Source organism: Somniosus microcephalus, chromosome 19 (assembly GCF_052327205.1).
Source record: "Somniosus microcephalus isolate GS21.2 chromosome 19, FLI_Smic_1.0, whole genome shotgun sequence".
In the NCBI taxonomy this organism is placed as follows: domain Eukaryota; kingdom Metazoa; phylum Chordata; class Chondrichthyes; order Squaliformes; family Somniosidae; genus Somniosus; species Somniosus microcephalus.
Genome location: NC_141005.1, coordinates 41462616 through 41478103, shown reverse-complemented (window position 1 = coordinate 41478103; position 15488 = coordinate 41462616).

The window sequence follows — 15488 nt, the reverse complement described above, 5'->3', positions numbered from 1 at the left end:
GCGAACGCTGTTATTTCCCACCGTAAATTCTGGGCCATTGTAAGTGAAGTGCACAGAATGGAGGCAGCATGCTTGATCAATTCAGTTTGTTCAGCCTTCAATATACTTAATTCCAAAATTAAGTCTACTTGTACTCTTTTAAAAACTATTAAAACGTTAACTATGTGAATACTAACCCGTTACTTAATGTACAAACAGGCTGTCAGCTGCTATGTGTCTTGTATGTCTTAGTTTGTTCATAATGGAACAGTGTAAATTCTAGATTAGCTACTAAGATAGAAAAACCTCTCCTTCTTTATAAATTTTAAATGTTCATTAAACATTAAAAAGCAACTTATCAAAAGAACCTCCTTTCAAAACAGTGTGACATAAAGTTATGCTTAATGCAATAGTACACACATCATTGAATGTAAAAGCAAAATTATTCTATGTCCTTGATTTTCAATAAACCATGTTGGTGTTGTTAATATTCAGAGGGTGAAGATGTTGGGTATCATCAATAAAGACTCTTTAACAAGTGCAACTGATGTGGAGCAAAAGCTCTAGTGATGGCCATATGAGTACAGCTGACCTTCTAACTGCACCAATCGGATTGGTGACGTTTGAGATGGCTGCCATGAGTGACCTTATCATCAGTTGAAGTGCAAATGGGTAAGCACATCAAAAGGGCAAATTTAATTGAAATAATTCAAACTCGAATTGAATTCAGCAAATTCAAAATAACAAACAGTTAAGCAGGAGATCTAACAATTCAGTTGGATGATTACATAAGCTAAACAAGAGAAACAAAACAACAACAGCTTGCATTTATATCGCGCCTTTAACGTAGTAAAACGTCCCAAGGCGCTTCACAGGAGCGTTAGCAAACAAAATTTGACACCGAGCCACATATTAGGGCAGATAACCTAAAGCTTGGTCAAAGAGGTAGGTTTTAATGAGCGTTTTAAAAGAGGAAAGAGAGGCGGAGAGGTTTAGGGAGGGAATTCCAGAGCTTAGGGCCTCGGCAGCAGAAGGCACGGCCGCCAATGGTGGAGCGATTAAATTTGGAGATGCACAAGAGGCCAGAATTGGAGGAGCGCAGAGTTCTCGGAGGGTTGTAGAGCTGGAGGAGATTACGGAGATAGGGAGGGGCGAGGCCATGGAGAGATTTGAAAACAAGGATGAGAATTTTAAAATGGAGGCATTGCTTAACCAGGAGCCAGTCAGTGAGCACAGGGGGATGGGTATATATGCAAATATGTAGCAATCACTTTTATTCAAACCAACTGACATAGACTCCTGTGATATTCTGAAAGTTTGTTCATAAGATCTTTTTGCTGAATCCTCTGTATATTATACATATGTTGTTAACTGTATTACCCGTCATTTATCTATAGTAAGAGGTGCTGCAGATTCATGTTGGGTGGCGTCACTGCGTGCAAATTGCATGCCTTTGCAACCTATCAAATAACATGATTAGTATTAGATGGGTGATTTTCAGAAGCTTCCCTCCAGCAATATACTTATTCTGAGCTTTTTGGAGGGTTATTTGTAATCCAAGATTGAATTAAAAATATTATCTTAAGGTATTAAAACATTGTAGTTCAGCTTTTGCTTACAAAACTGCAATATCAGTCCTTGCTGGGGAAATTGGGCTCAAACTAGCTGCTTTACTGAAACATTGTTAGATATTGATTGTAAAGGAATGTCTCTAAAGTCCATACTCCAACTGATCTGAAATTCTAGCATATACTGAAGCAAAAGAACCTCTATAAATACTCATACTATATTCAACAACGTGGCCAAAGGAGCAAGGCCGAGGCTGGGTAGTCTGCGATGAGTAGCTCATCTCCTTAACCCTACAGAACCTCTCCATCATCCTCAAGACTCAAGTCAGAGGTCTGATGGATGACTCACTGGATGGGTGCAGCTGTGACACTCATGACGTTCAACACAACCAGGATAGAGCAGTTCGCTTGATTGGTGCCCCTGTCATTGGACTCAATCTCCACCAGCTCCATCGCCAGTGCACTGTGACTGCAGTATATACAAACTGCAGGGTGCACAGCAGCAACTCACCAAGATTACTTCGACAGCACCTCCCAGTTCTGTGACCTTTACCACCAAGATCAACAAGGACAGCAACGATTTTGGAACACTGTCACCTACAAGTTCCCCTTCAAGTCACACGCTATTCTAACCTGAACATCTATCACTGTTCCTTCTTCTTTGATGGAAATCCCTGCCTAACATCATAATGGGAACATCATCACCGCAAGCATTGCAGCAATTCAAGAAGACGACCCACTCCCACCTTCTCATGGCAATTCAGGCTGGGCAATAAATGAGACCTTACCAGCTTTGGACCATTTCCCAAAAGCGAATATATTAATAAAAGGCCAAGGCTGACTCTTTCCTTACCCCACATCCACACACACACAAACACTCCCAGCTGGGGTTGCTGAACAGTGAGGAGGAAGAAGAACAGTGGCCAATTTAATTTAACAAATTGAGCCAGAGACACTAAGGCCAATTGTTCATCTGCATTGTGGGGTGACTCCTGGTCCAAAGGAAAGAAAACAGAGCCAATTTCTGAAACCCAATTTCTGTGCATCACAGGGAACGGTTTAACTGGTCATTGTGTTGTAGTGAGACTTTGGGCTGGATTTTGCCAGCCCCGAGGAGGCGGGTATGGAGGCGGGACTGCTGATAAAGTTGCAGAATGTGGGGGCGGCTGGCAAACCCGCCCCCAACCCGCCTCTGTGCCCTTTTGCCAGGAAGCAGGAAGCCCTCCTGCCCCGGGTCCCGGCTCCTCGAGGCGGGAAAGGGATTAAATCCTATTAACTGCCTGTTAACAGGTAGTTAACAGGCAGAAAAAAGGATTAGTCCCAATTTACCTTTTCAAGTGCAGGCTTCCCGACCTCGGAGAACCCCGCCGGGGTGTAGGAGACGTGAAGGAGGTCTGCGGGGGTTGGAGGGGTCTGAAAGTGAGTTGTAGAGGTGAGTGATGGGTGCAAGTGTAGAGTGGTAAATATGTAAGCTGAGTGTTAAGTGTTATAAAATGCTCACTTACCTTTGTTTCTGCCTACAGCCTTCAGCCGCTGTGGATCCGGAGTCCCGACATCTTCATTGTAGATTTCACAGACTGACTGTTGGATCCTCCAAACCAACAGCCAGGTGAATTCTGCAAAGTTGAAAGGTTTGATGAGTCCTGAACACAAGGACTCATCAAACTACACAGAATGTCAGTGTTTCACAGCTTCACAGAGCTGTAAAACGCGACATTTCTTCTTTCAAGAAACCTTGACAGATGGCACGTCAGGCGTTGACATGCTCTGTCACTGACTTCCCCCTAATTGGCCTGCTGAGCCCGCTGGGCGGGCTTACCAAGGTCAATCAGGGGAAAATCCCGCTGGTTGGTCAGAGGCTGATGGAGGCGGGACTGAGACCCGGCAAGCAGCAGTCCCGCTTCCAACACGTCTCCATTGAGAAAATCCAGCCCTTTATATTTAGACTAGCTGGGGAGCCCCACGTTGCGAGGGCAATTTTGGGGCGCTTGGTCTCCCTGCCCCTGTGTGTCCCCCCTCTCCCTGTCATGTCCTCTCCCTGTCCTATCCCTCCCTCCCCTCCTCTCCCTCCCCTCCTCTCCCTCCCTTGTCTCCCTCCCTCCCCCACTCCCCCACTCCCCTCTGTCCCTCTCTCCGGCCCCTCCCCCTGCCTAGCGCCTGAGGTCCGGAGCTGAGGTCCCCCGCGTATCGCGCGGCTGATGGACGGCCGCTGTGGGCGGGCGGGCGGCGCATGCGCGGTCAGTGCGGGCGGCGCATGTGCGGGCGGCGCGAGCCCACCACGATTTCCCGAGGCTCGCCCCCCCCCCCGCGATTTCCCGAGGCTCTCCCCCCCCCGCGATTTCCCGAGGCTCTCCCCCCCCGCGATTTCCCGAGGCTCTCCCCCCCCGCGATTTCCCGAGGCTCTCCCCCCCCGCGATTTCCCGAGGCTCTCCCCCCCCCGCGATTTCCCGAGGCTCTCCCCCCCCGTGATTTCCCGAGGCTCTCCCCCCCCCGCGATTTCCTGAGGCTCTCCCCCCCCCCGCGATTTCCTGAGGCTCTCCCCCCCCCCTATTAAATTGTTATTTAATTCCCTAACACATCATTAAAATATTTACCTTAGTCCCCTAACACACAGAAAGTGTGGGGGAAAAAATTGTGAAAAATCAAGATGGCGGCCACTCACCTCGGTTCAGAAGGATAAGGCCCGCCCACACACGCACCGATTGGTCGACCGGTCAGGTCACCGAAGCGTAGGATTGGTCAATCGTCGAGTCACTCGACACTCAACTGTAGGATGGCACGCGCCCGTCCGATTGGTCGACCTCGACGTCACACGGTCGCTAATGAGATGCTAATGAGCGGAACGCTGAACGTTTTTCGGATACCGCGGGCGGGATTTTTGTCCGGCCGAAACGTAAATATGCCTATGACCGGTCCGGAATCGCAAGCTTTCTTTTGAGGCGACGCGCGCGTCGGTACGCTCTCTAACTTTCAAACGTATAGAGAACCGGCGGACAGACAGACATCCGGACAGACAGAAGAGCCGCTTTATATATATAGATATCAGTAGCAACTGAAACAAGTGCTGTGGGACAGCACTTTGTTTTAAGGGATTGTCTTTTTTGAAGGACAGAAAGTCAACAGAGGCAATCTAAGAATTTTTTTATTCATTCTCAGGATGTGGGCATCGCTGGCAAGGCCAACATTTATTGCCCATTCATAAACATGGTAATGGTTGGAGAATCCTGCAGCAGTTTAGAAGATTTTTGCTTCTTATCTCACATGCTGTTCCAATGAAAATTTTTGGCAATTTTTTGCTCTAAGGAAATGCAGATCATTTAAAATGAAATGTTTTATAAACTTACTTTTATTCTGCCAATTTCTTGGGAGACAGGAAAATAAAGCCTGCGAACTTAAGTGAAACAGTGAATGTTTACACCGACTGTTCATGGTCAACTTGTGCCCAACTATCAAAACTTTGCAAAAAGTTTGTAAACTTTTCTCATCTGTTTTAAAAAAAACTTGACTTATAGCAAGGAAAAACTGATGCAAAGTAGGGATTAGTGTCAGATAAGGCTCCAGATTTCCTTTGGAATAAACCCATACCCAGCAAGGGAGAACAGGAGACTTGGATTTTAATAACGTGTGTATGGGGCATATTACTCTGGAGGCAAAACAACTCTGGATTCATTCTAGAGTAACAGATGCCAATTAAATGAGACGTGAGTAGATATAGATTTCCTCTTTCTGTGTTTTGTCTTCCTGGATTTAATACTTTTATTTTATTGCGTCATTAAAACAAGTTTCCAGATTTAAAATTTCTAAGTTTTTTATTACACTGTAATATGCTGTAACTGAAATTAATCTGATAATTCTCTCTGAGCCTTTAAATATATGTTTAGAATCGGACAGTGAATGATTCATAGAGTCAAATGGCCAGGATCGTTTAGATTGAACATCATAAATCCCTCCTGCAAAATAAACTGCCTTTCTAACCCATTTAATCTCTGCAAGTCTTTCTATCCACTTTCTGTCTCTCTCTGTTCTTCTTGCTCATACCATTCTAAGATAAGCTGGCGGGATTTGCTGAAGCACCCTATCGCTTCCCTCCTAGGCAAGATCAAAGTGGCCTGCAGCAGCCTCACTGAAAGCAGGCTTCCTCACATCTGTCACACCCGGTCCAGCTGCGTGAAGCCAGAGAAGCCTTCGCTGTCACACACCCAGAACCGCTTCACACGATCGACTGTCATCACCTTCTTCCACTGTGAGCCAAGAGAAGATGATCAGGTAACAGAGGCCCATGTACCTAGCACTTCAGCAAAGCAGACTCAAGTTTCTCAAGCACACTTGTGAAGATTGACTAGTGCTAAAGATACAGAATATCTTTCTGTGTCCATTTTAGTGGGATTGAGTTTCAAGCTGGACTATGACAGCTCAACAAAAAAAAAGCAACAAAACTATACAGTTTCATATGCTTTCCATCTCCCTGTACTAGAATAAATTTTGGTCAAGGTGCTGGTAAGAAAATGCTGCAAATTCCAGAGGTGGTTAGTTGTTTTTCAGCGAGGTTACTGAAAATCTGTACCATTGAATGCGGCTGAGGGACATTCTGGTTCTGTTGGTGCTTTAAAAGGCTGAAATTTGGCAATGATTCTGGTGGCTTCACACTATCAGGCTAATTACTTTTTACACTGTTAATGATTTCACTTCACACGCTGCCTTCCATTCCTCATCTGATCCATGAACACCTCGCAAAGTAAGCATTGGGATTTTCTAATGAACAACATGGGAATTAACTATTTGGCTCCTGGAGCAACTTCAAGTGTTGGTATTCGAGTTAAAAGATACAAACCAAAGATAAAACAATGAACAGCTCCTTGATGGGTTTTTTTTTTAATAAACAATTTCGCATTGAAATTGTGTAAAAGGAACTACCAAATGTATATAATCCTATAAAATAAGCAATTTTATATATTTTAATTTAAAAACAAATTCTGGGAATGAAGCCTACATGTAAAGTTCCTTTTCAGATGGGGAGGTTCTTGAGTTCCGAACTATTTGTGTCACTGGCACAAGAACAATAGCCTCCTGGCGTATTCTGGGAAATGAGACCACATCCAGTAAAGAGTACAAAGAGGCAGTCGACAACACAGAGTGCATCAGGCAACAGGAAACATCACTCACTTTGTGACTTTTGTTCAGCCCCTTTTCCAATGATTTGAGTTTAAAACCAAAGGTGAACCAGCAAATGTGGTCTAAAAGCCTTTGCTTAAACGTCAATGAGATCTTGTCCAATAACTGTTTTTGAATTGGTAAAGGACTGATGTTCCTGCAATTCAGGAGGACTCACTGTATGAACAGAATTTGAGTCATCTTGGTTCACCAGAAAATAAACTCATCTATGAAAATACATTGGTGTCACCGCCACAAAAATCCTGCACCAATGATGTCTAAAGAAGGAATCAAACAATCAAAGTATGAATGGCAAACCTCTATATTTAATCAGCAATTTACATTGTTCAAAAGTGCCAGATTATCTGATACAGTATTAGTCATTCCTAATGTCAGTGACTATTACCAACATGTTTACTGTTCCTACAAAAAGTATGTCATCATTTCTTTTCATTAGTGGCAGCGATGGCGACAAAGCTGACTAAGCCTCACTATAGCTTCTTGCAGTATATTATTATGTAGTATACATCGACGGTGTAGGATAGACCCATGTTTAAAAAAGCTAGGCGCTGCCCATTTAACTGTGCATGTAAAATGAAATTGGAATTTATTCAGTTTTGTATTCACAGTACAATGTGTATAGACTATGAGTCATTAAAGAGGTTATTCTATAACTGGAACCCACCCAGCTAAAATATGTATTTGATATATGGAGTGACTGCTGCCAACCAACCGGAAGCTGTGCAGAAGCATTCTGCACATAAATCTGTGGTGGTTTAAGTAAGAATGTATAATAATATAGTCATATCGCAGGCCGGAATCTATGGAATCTATGGAGCTATGGGTTGGTTTAAGTATTAATAATAGCGTGGGTTGGTTTAAGTATTAATGGACGATATTTTCGCGGGGGGGGGGTGTGGTGATTTATTTGTACAGAGCTCGAGCTCCGTGTGAAGGGAAAGGAGAAGAAAATGAATAAAAATAAGGAAATTAATAAAAATTGCCATTGACTGTGTTTTGCTGGGGCAGATTTTCTTTTCCTGATGCGGATATGTTCGGCCGTAGCAATCGATCTTCTTTCACCAACCCCCTCCCCTCCTTTCTCTCTGGAAGTGTTTTCTTTGTGATGGCGACAATATTTTCTTTTCAGTGAGCGAACAACCAAAAAAAACACTGAAACTGCGCATGGCCAATGACTTTAACTTCGTTGGCAGCAGTCGCTTCCTTTGATATATTAGGCAAGAGTACTAAAAATAGAGCAGACAACATTTTAGGTGAGCAGTAAACTCCATAAAGATGTGTTTTGTCAATTAGGTTTTTTAAAATTTTAGATGCACTCATTAATGAGGTTGGGAAAAGATTCAAATGTAGCTTTATTTTGAGGATCTTAGGGGGAAAAATTCGGTATCGCCCATTTTGGGGTGCTAATATCGGCCGGGCACAAAGTTTAGCGTCCGGCGCTAATTATCGCCTCCGACTGCAAAATTCATCTCTATCGTCCCTGGAGGTGATTGGAGCGCTAAATCAGGCGCTACACACCTCTCTTGAGGCGCAAATGTCGGGGAGCGAGGCGCTACCTCAGAACGCTACCGAAGCTCAGGCAATGCCAATTACCATGGAAGCCAGACAGACTGGCGCCGTCCAGTTCTTAAAGGGGAGGGGCCATCTTGCTGGCCAGCCACACCCTGCTCATTGCAGCCTTGACTCTCGGCCTGGAGAGACCTCTGAAGCAATTGTGTTGGAAGCACTAATGGGTAGGCCCAGGGAAAGAGCTTGGCACTTAGGAACCTCAAAAGTGGTGCTGAGGGCCAAAACTCCTTAGGACAGCGTTAAAACCAAAAGTTTTGCCGACATGAAAAGGCAGGAAGCGCCCGCCTTTAAATAGCGCTCCCCCAGCCCCTTCCCAACTTGAAACCGTTCCCCTCTATCTGTCGTTCCTACCGGCAGGCACTAAGGCAGGGGGTGCGACTCAATATCCGGTCTGGGGCGCTACCGGGGCATTGCACGCTTGACTGATGTCACGATCTGTGGGCGCGGGAGATTGTGGTGGTAGTGTTTAGTGCCGCCACAAAACGGCTGGTCAATTTCGCGAGCAGCGCTCAAATCGCCGCGCTCGGGCGCTAAGTTCCTCGTGCCCCATTAGCGCCCCCTGGAGGCGCTAACCAACTGAATTTTTCCCCCTTAGAATTTAAAAACTGATCATATTTTATTAATGGTCCACTTAATCACGTTTGACCTGGTATGATAAACAACGCCTAATTTTGTATCTGGTAGGTAAATAAGAAAGTTGACTGGGGACAGGAAGTTCTTGTGAGGAAGGGCTTTCACCTATAAACATGTCTCCTCAATCAGCTGGCTTAACAAATATCCAATGTCAAGTAAGATTTCTGTGTGTTAGGATCAGGCTGGACACGGTGTCTGTTCATCAATAACAGGATATCATGTTTTATTTTCTAATCATCAAAAGTTACACAAATTTCTCTCACTTTTTTTCAGCTCCCAACTAGTTGATAAATTTAATCCGTTTTGCTCGCGGCTTCACATTCGAGAGGAAGGTGCACTCTTTTATCTCTTGTGAAATATCAAACTGTTGCAAAGAATGACAAATACATTTTAAAACTTTTTTTTCCTTCTCTTTTGGTTTTTTTAAAATCCGTATTTTTGTATTAAGCAGTGGGTGTGGATCAGAGAATTGGTTGGGAGAAGATGCTGTGCCGTGACTGTGAGGAAGTTGAGGTAATATACACAAATGAAATGGCACGAATACAACCCACGCTGGATTAATTTGTGGCTCCTGATATTAAATCTGCTGTCTTGCACTGTCTAACCCGTCAAGTCAACAACAATAACAGCTTGTATTTATATAGTGCTTTAACGTAGTGAAACATCCCAAGGCGTATTGATATCATCGTCAGCAGTCATTCTCAAACCAAAGTATTTAGAAGATTAGCAGAGCATTAACTTAATAACTTAATAAGAATTCCTCATTTTTAAAAATGATTTGTCAAATTATCCCCCCCACCTCCCTTGAAAGCGCCTGATTGGGCAAGGTCCCTCCCTGTCTGACAGACTCTAGTACCGCGCCCAAGTGTACATATTTCATACGTGATCGTACAATGTGAGTGTTGGCAGGTGATTTTGGCATCACTGCTGAGAGCAATCCTTGTCTCACCTGATGCATTCTTTCCAGCAGAGGTCACTGGATAGCAATCAGGATTGGTTCCTCTAACTGGCCAGAGGCCACTGATGCTAATTGTAGCATCTCTACTGCCACCTTGCACTGAGATCAAGCTAGCTCACCACAGAACCAGGACTCGGACCTGTGACCTTCTGGCCTGATATGGTTCAAGTCACAGGCTGTTTCACCAACTGAGCCATCAGTGGGTGGGGGAATGGAGGAGTCTTCATTTTGTTAAGGGATGCTGCTGGTTTCATTCCTTATATAATACTTGCACAGAACATTGGAATGCAAAAATTTTTATTAGCATAGGGAAAAGGCTATCCTTCCTACAAACTAATTTAGTTAGGATGTTTAGCTTTCCGTGGCCAAGATATCAAGATGCGGTACATGTGAATAAAAATCATTTGAAAACAATGGTGGGGGCACACGTCCAGATCTCCACTTGATATCCTGTTAGGATTCAATATCCTCCATTGACAATAACAGGAATTTTGTGTGGAATTTCTCTGCAAATCACTTACCAGTGTTTTGTGAGCCTCCTATAATGGACACCTATTGATCAGTTTGATGGGTGTGTATCTGTAGGCTCAGTTCATTTTAAAAGGGAAACTCCAGGCTCTAAGCGATATCACAGAGTTCTCCTCTTATAGCTAGTTCCTAAAAATAATTCATTTTTATTGCTTCATCTGCACTGGAAGAACAAGTTTCAGAGTGACTGCTTCTTAATGAGAGCAGCCACTTACTACTTGTGAGAGATTTTTAGGAGTTTTTTTTATGTCAGGTGATATGTTTTGTGCTTCTGACCAAAATTACATACACACCAACAACAACTTGCATTTCTATAGTGCCTGTAAAGTGTAAACGTCCCACGACTTTTCAAAAAGTAGGCATAAATGAGGAAACCGACATCGCGCCAGGAAGGGAGAAATTAGGAGGAGCAACTGAAAACTTTGTTGAAAAGCTCAGTTGCGAGAAGGCTTTATATATGTGTGGAGAGGTGGAATGATTTAGGGAAGTGTTCCCTAGGGAAGTGAGACAGCTAAAGGCTCTGCCACCAGCTGTGGGGCTAAGAGAGGGAGAGATGCACAGAAGGTTAGAATCAGAGCAGCAGAGTGTGAGGGAGGAGGCATAGGCCTGGAGGGTATTGCAGAGATAGAGTGGGGCGAGGCCACAGAAGGATTTGAAGATGAGAGCAAAGATTTTAACTTTAATGGGTTGGGAGACAAGGAACCATTGTAAGTCAGCAAGAACTGTGATGATGGGCAAATGGGACTTAGCGAGGGACAGGATAAGGGTGGCTGAGTTTTGGGCGAATTTTAGTTTATGGAGTGTGGAGGATGCGGAAACCATCATGGAGGACATTGGAGAAATTGGGTCTGGAGATGACAAAGGCATCTATAAGTGTTTCAGCAATGGAGGCTGAGGTAAAGAAAGAAAGAAAGAAAGACTTGCATTTTATAGCGCCTTTCATGACTACCGGACGCCTCAAAGCGCTTTACAGCCAATGAAGTACTTTTGGAGTGTAGTCAGTGTTTTAATGCGGGAAAGGATAGTAATGTGTAAGGATAGAGGAAAGCAATGTTGCAGATATGGAAATAAATAGTCTTGGTGATGGTTAGGATATGGGGTTTAAAGCTTAGCTCAGCATCAAACTGAATGCACAGAATTTGTTTCCAGCTGAGTCAGTAGCTGGGGAAGGGGATGGAGTTATTAGGAAGGGAATGGAGCTTGTGACAGAGACCAAAATGATGGCTTCAGTCTTCGCAATGTTGAGTTGGAGGAAGTTATAGCTCAGCTATGACCTGATGTCAGATAAGCTGTCTTGACAGCACAGAGGTGGTTGTGAGGTCTTGAGAAGTGATGGAGAAGTGGAGTTGGGTGTCATCAGTGTACATATGCAAGCTTACCCCATGTCGATGAATGATGTCATAAAATTGCAGCTAGATAAGGAAGAGATGAGAGTCGATGGGATGGGAAGAGAAGCCATTGCAAGAGACATGTAGGGTAAGTAGCAATGGAACTATTTAAGGATGGTCCCATGACACTGGACAATGGAGGAGAGGGAATAGAGGAGGATGACATAGTCCACTGTGTCAAAGGCTGCAAAGAGGTCAAGAAGGACAAAGGGGAAGGGTTAATACATCATAATCACAGAGGATGTCATTTGTAACTTTAGCTAGGACTGTTTCAGTGCTGCGGGAAGGGCAGAAGCCGCATTGGACGAGTTTGAACAATGAGTTTCAGAATAGATGAGCATGGACCTGGAAGGCAACAACATGTTTGGAAACCAGAAGGCTCTTTGTCATAATTTTTAGTATATTTATCCTTGTAGGCACTTTCATATAATTTCCTGTTCTATACTATAAACCATCCAGCAAATTGCAAGAAAGTATCTTTTCTCCCTCCCCCATCACACAGTCTTAGTCAGTAGCAATTCCCCATCTAACCTTCCCCGGATCCAATTGCAAAGTACCCTTTTTACTCAGCTTCCTCTCTAAGCCGTGTACCGAATTTCCTTCAGCCACTTCCTATTATCAACCTTTGATTCAGTAGGTCTACTTCTGATGCCTTTATCTCCGTGTCAGTCAGCCCTTATCTTTTTATCAAGCAGCGCTCCTTCTTTTATTGTTTCCCACACAGGATTCCAGATTTTCCATCCACTCTTATTCTATGTCGGAGCCTGAAGGCATTGCACTCCATGTGTGTACTGTACCATGTACTGTATCATGTCAAACCGCGGATGGACAGGATAGTTGGTGATTCCTGACTCCTACAATGCTTCAAGGTTATTTTGTTGGCCAAAACTCATGCTAAGACATTGAAAGGAAGCATTGTTTAATTGAGAAATGTCAATTTTTTTTTAAAGAGAAGAGGAGCTTTCTCTTGGTTAATAATTATCCTGTCCTTGTCGTGAAAAAAATGTGTGGACTAAAAGTTCTGGTGACCAGAAAGCACCGTAGAGAAGGCAGTGAGTGAAAGACAGAGAGAAAGGCTGATAGTGCTGCTTCTGAGAAGAGGTATTAGCTTGTTCAACATTTAAAACCTACCAGAAACATATTGAATTAAGGTACCTTTGAATATTGTTATAAAAGAGATAAAATATTGGCCTGGATTTTGCGGGGCCGATGACTGCGTACGCTGTCGTAAGCCTTGTAAAAGGCCCCGCAAGTTCCGGGTTTCATCACGCGCTGCGCAAGCACGAAAACCTGGAACTTGCGATCTGTCAAGGTTCGCCTCGACAGATCCTCCGAACCAAAAGTAAAATCACTTTCGTAGGGCCTGCTTTCACCAGTTAATATAAATGTTCAATTAAAAATTTAAAAATAAAAAATCATCCCAAAACATTTAAAGTTAGCTAATGTAAATTTTGGCCCGGATTAAAATTATTTTTCAAAAAATTAAATTATTGTAAATGCTTCATTAAAGGGACTTTTAATTAAACGTGAAAATGGGAACATTTATTTTTAGCCCAGTTGTGTAAATGATTTAATTATTTGGGGATTCCTCATATGCTAATGGGGATTCCCTTCGTAAATGGAATCCCCATAAGCATGTGAGGAATCCTCCTTTGTGATTGGAGGGCCTAGCCCACGTGATTCCAGGGAGGCTGTCGAACCGCCTGCTCCGGAGGTACGTCTCCGATCGCAAATTCCGGCCCAATGAATATAACACAAATACTTTGTTTTATGTTGAATCTGTTGTGGGGACCAACATAGTGAGAAAGCAAGGAAAGATGAAATTTTAGTTATTCTTGGGATGTAGGCATTGCTGGAACAGCTGGAATTTATTGCCCATCCCTAGATGTCCTTGAGAAAGTGGCAGTGAGCCGCCTTCTAGAACCGTTAAAGTCCATGATGTGAAGGTGCTCCCTCAATACTGTTAGGTAGGGAGTGCCAGGATTTTGACCCAGTGACGATGAAGGAACGGCAATGTCTGTCCAAATCAGGATGGTGTGTGACTTGGAGGGGAACTTGGAGGTGATGGTGTTCCCATGCACCTGCTGCACTTGTCCTTCTGGGTGGCAGAGGTTGCGGTTTTGGGAGGTGCTGCCGAAGAAGCCTTGGCGAGTTGCCGCAGTGAACCCTGTAGATACTATACACTGTAGCCACAGTACGCCAGTGATGGAGGGGTGGATGTTTAGGCTAATGGGTGAAGTGTCACTCAAGCGGGCTGCTTTGTCCTGGATGGTGTCGAGCTTCTTGAGTGTTGTTGCATCTGCACCCATCCAGGTAAGTGGAGAGTATTCCATCACACTCCTGGCTTGTGCCTTGTAGATGGTGGAAAGGTTTTGGGGAGTCAGGAGGTGAGTCACTCACCACAGAATACCCAGCCTCTGACCTGCTCTTGTAGCCACAGTATTTATGTGGCTGGTCCAGTTAAGTTTCTGGTCTATGGTGAACCCCAGGATATTGATGGTGGGGGATTCAATGATAGTGATGCCATTTAATGTCAAGGGGAGGTGGCTAGACCCTCTCTTATTGGAGATGGTCATTTCCTGACACTTGTGTGGCATGAAGGTTACTTGTCAGTTATCAGCCCAAGCCTGGATGTTGTCCAGATCTTGCTGGGTGCGAGCACAGGCTGCTTCACTATCTGAGGAATTGTGAATGGAGCTGAACACTGTGCAATCATAATTGAGCAGCCCCACTTCTGGCTTTATGATGGAGGAAAGGTCATTGATGAAACAGCTGAACATAGTTGGGCCTAGGACACTGCCCTGAGGAACTCCTGCAGCAATGTTCTAAGGCTGACATGATTGGCCGCCAACAACCACAACCATCTTCTTTTGTGTTAGGTATGACTCAGAGATTTCCCCTTGATTCCCATTGACTTTAGTTTTACTAAGGCTCCTTGGTACCACACTCAGTCACATGCTGCCTTGATGTCAAAGGCAGTCATTCACACCTCAGGTCTGGAACCAAGGCTGTCATAGGGTCTGGAGCCGGGTGGTCCTTGCAGAACCCAAACTGAGCATCCGTGAGCAGGATATTGGTGAGTAAGTGCCACTTGATAGCATTGTTGACAATTCCTTCCATCACTTTGCTGATAATTGGGAGTAGGCTGATAGGGTGGTAGTTGGCCGGGTTGGATTTGTCCTGCTTTTTCTGGACAGGACATAACTGGACAATTTTCCACACTGTTAGGTAGATGTCAGTGTTGTAGCTATTGTAGTAGTGAAGCATGAATTCTACTAACAAAATTATATGAAAGTGGATTATCCCCCTTTATACTGCACATTGCTAGAGTGAATTATGTTTTCATGCAGAATGCATGCATTATATGGTAAACTGCTCCAAATGTTTTGCAGTGCCCTCCTAAATGGACATCAACAGGATGATGCATTCAAATCACATTGCTGCTTGCCAATTCACGTGTGATTCTGGAAGAGTAAAACCAGCTTTGAATTCCTGCAGGGTTTGTACCACAGTATCTCTGAATTTGTGAAACCGATCTCTAAAGGAACTGCTTTTCATTTCAGCAAGGAATTCAAAGGCACAATTCAACTACCCAGCTTTTGTGCTTGGCTGCTGTGATTTATGGATTCTCTCTGGCATGGGTTTGGCAATGTGAACAGGAAACAGGAGTGCAAAATCTGAACCTTCTGTGTT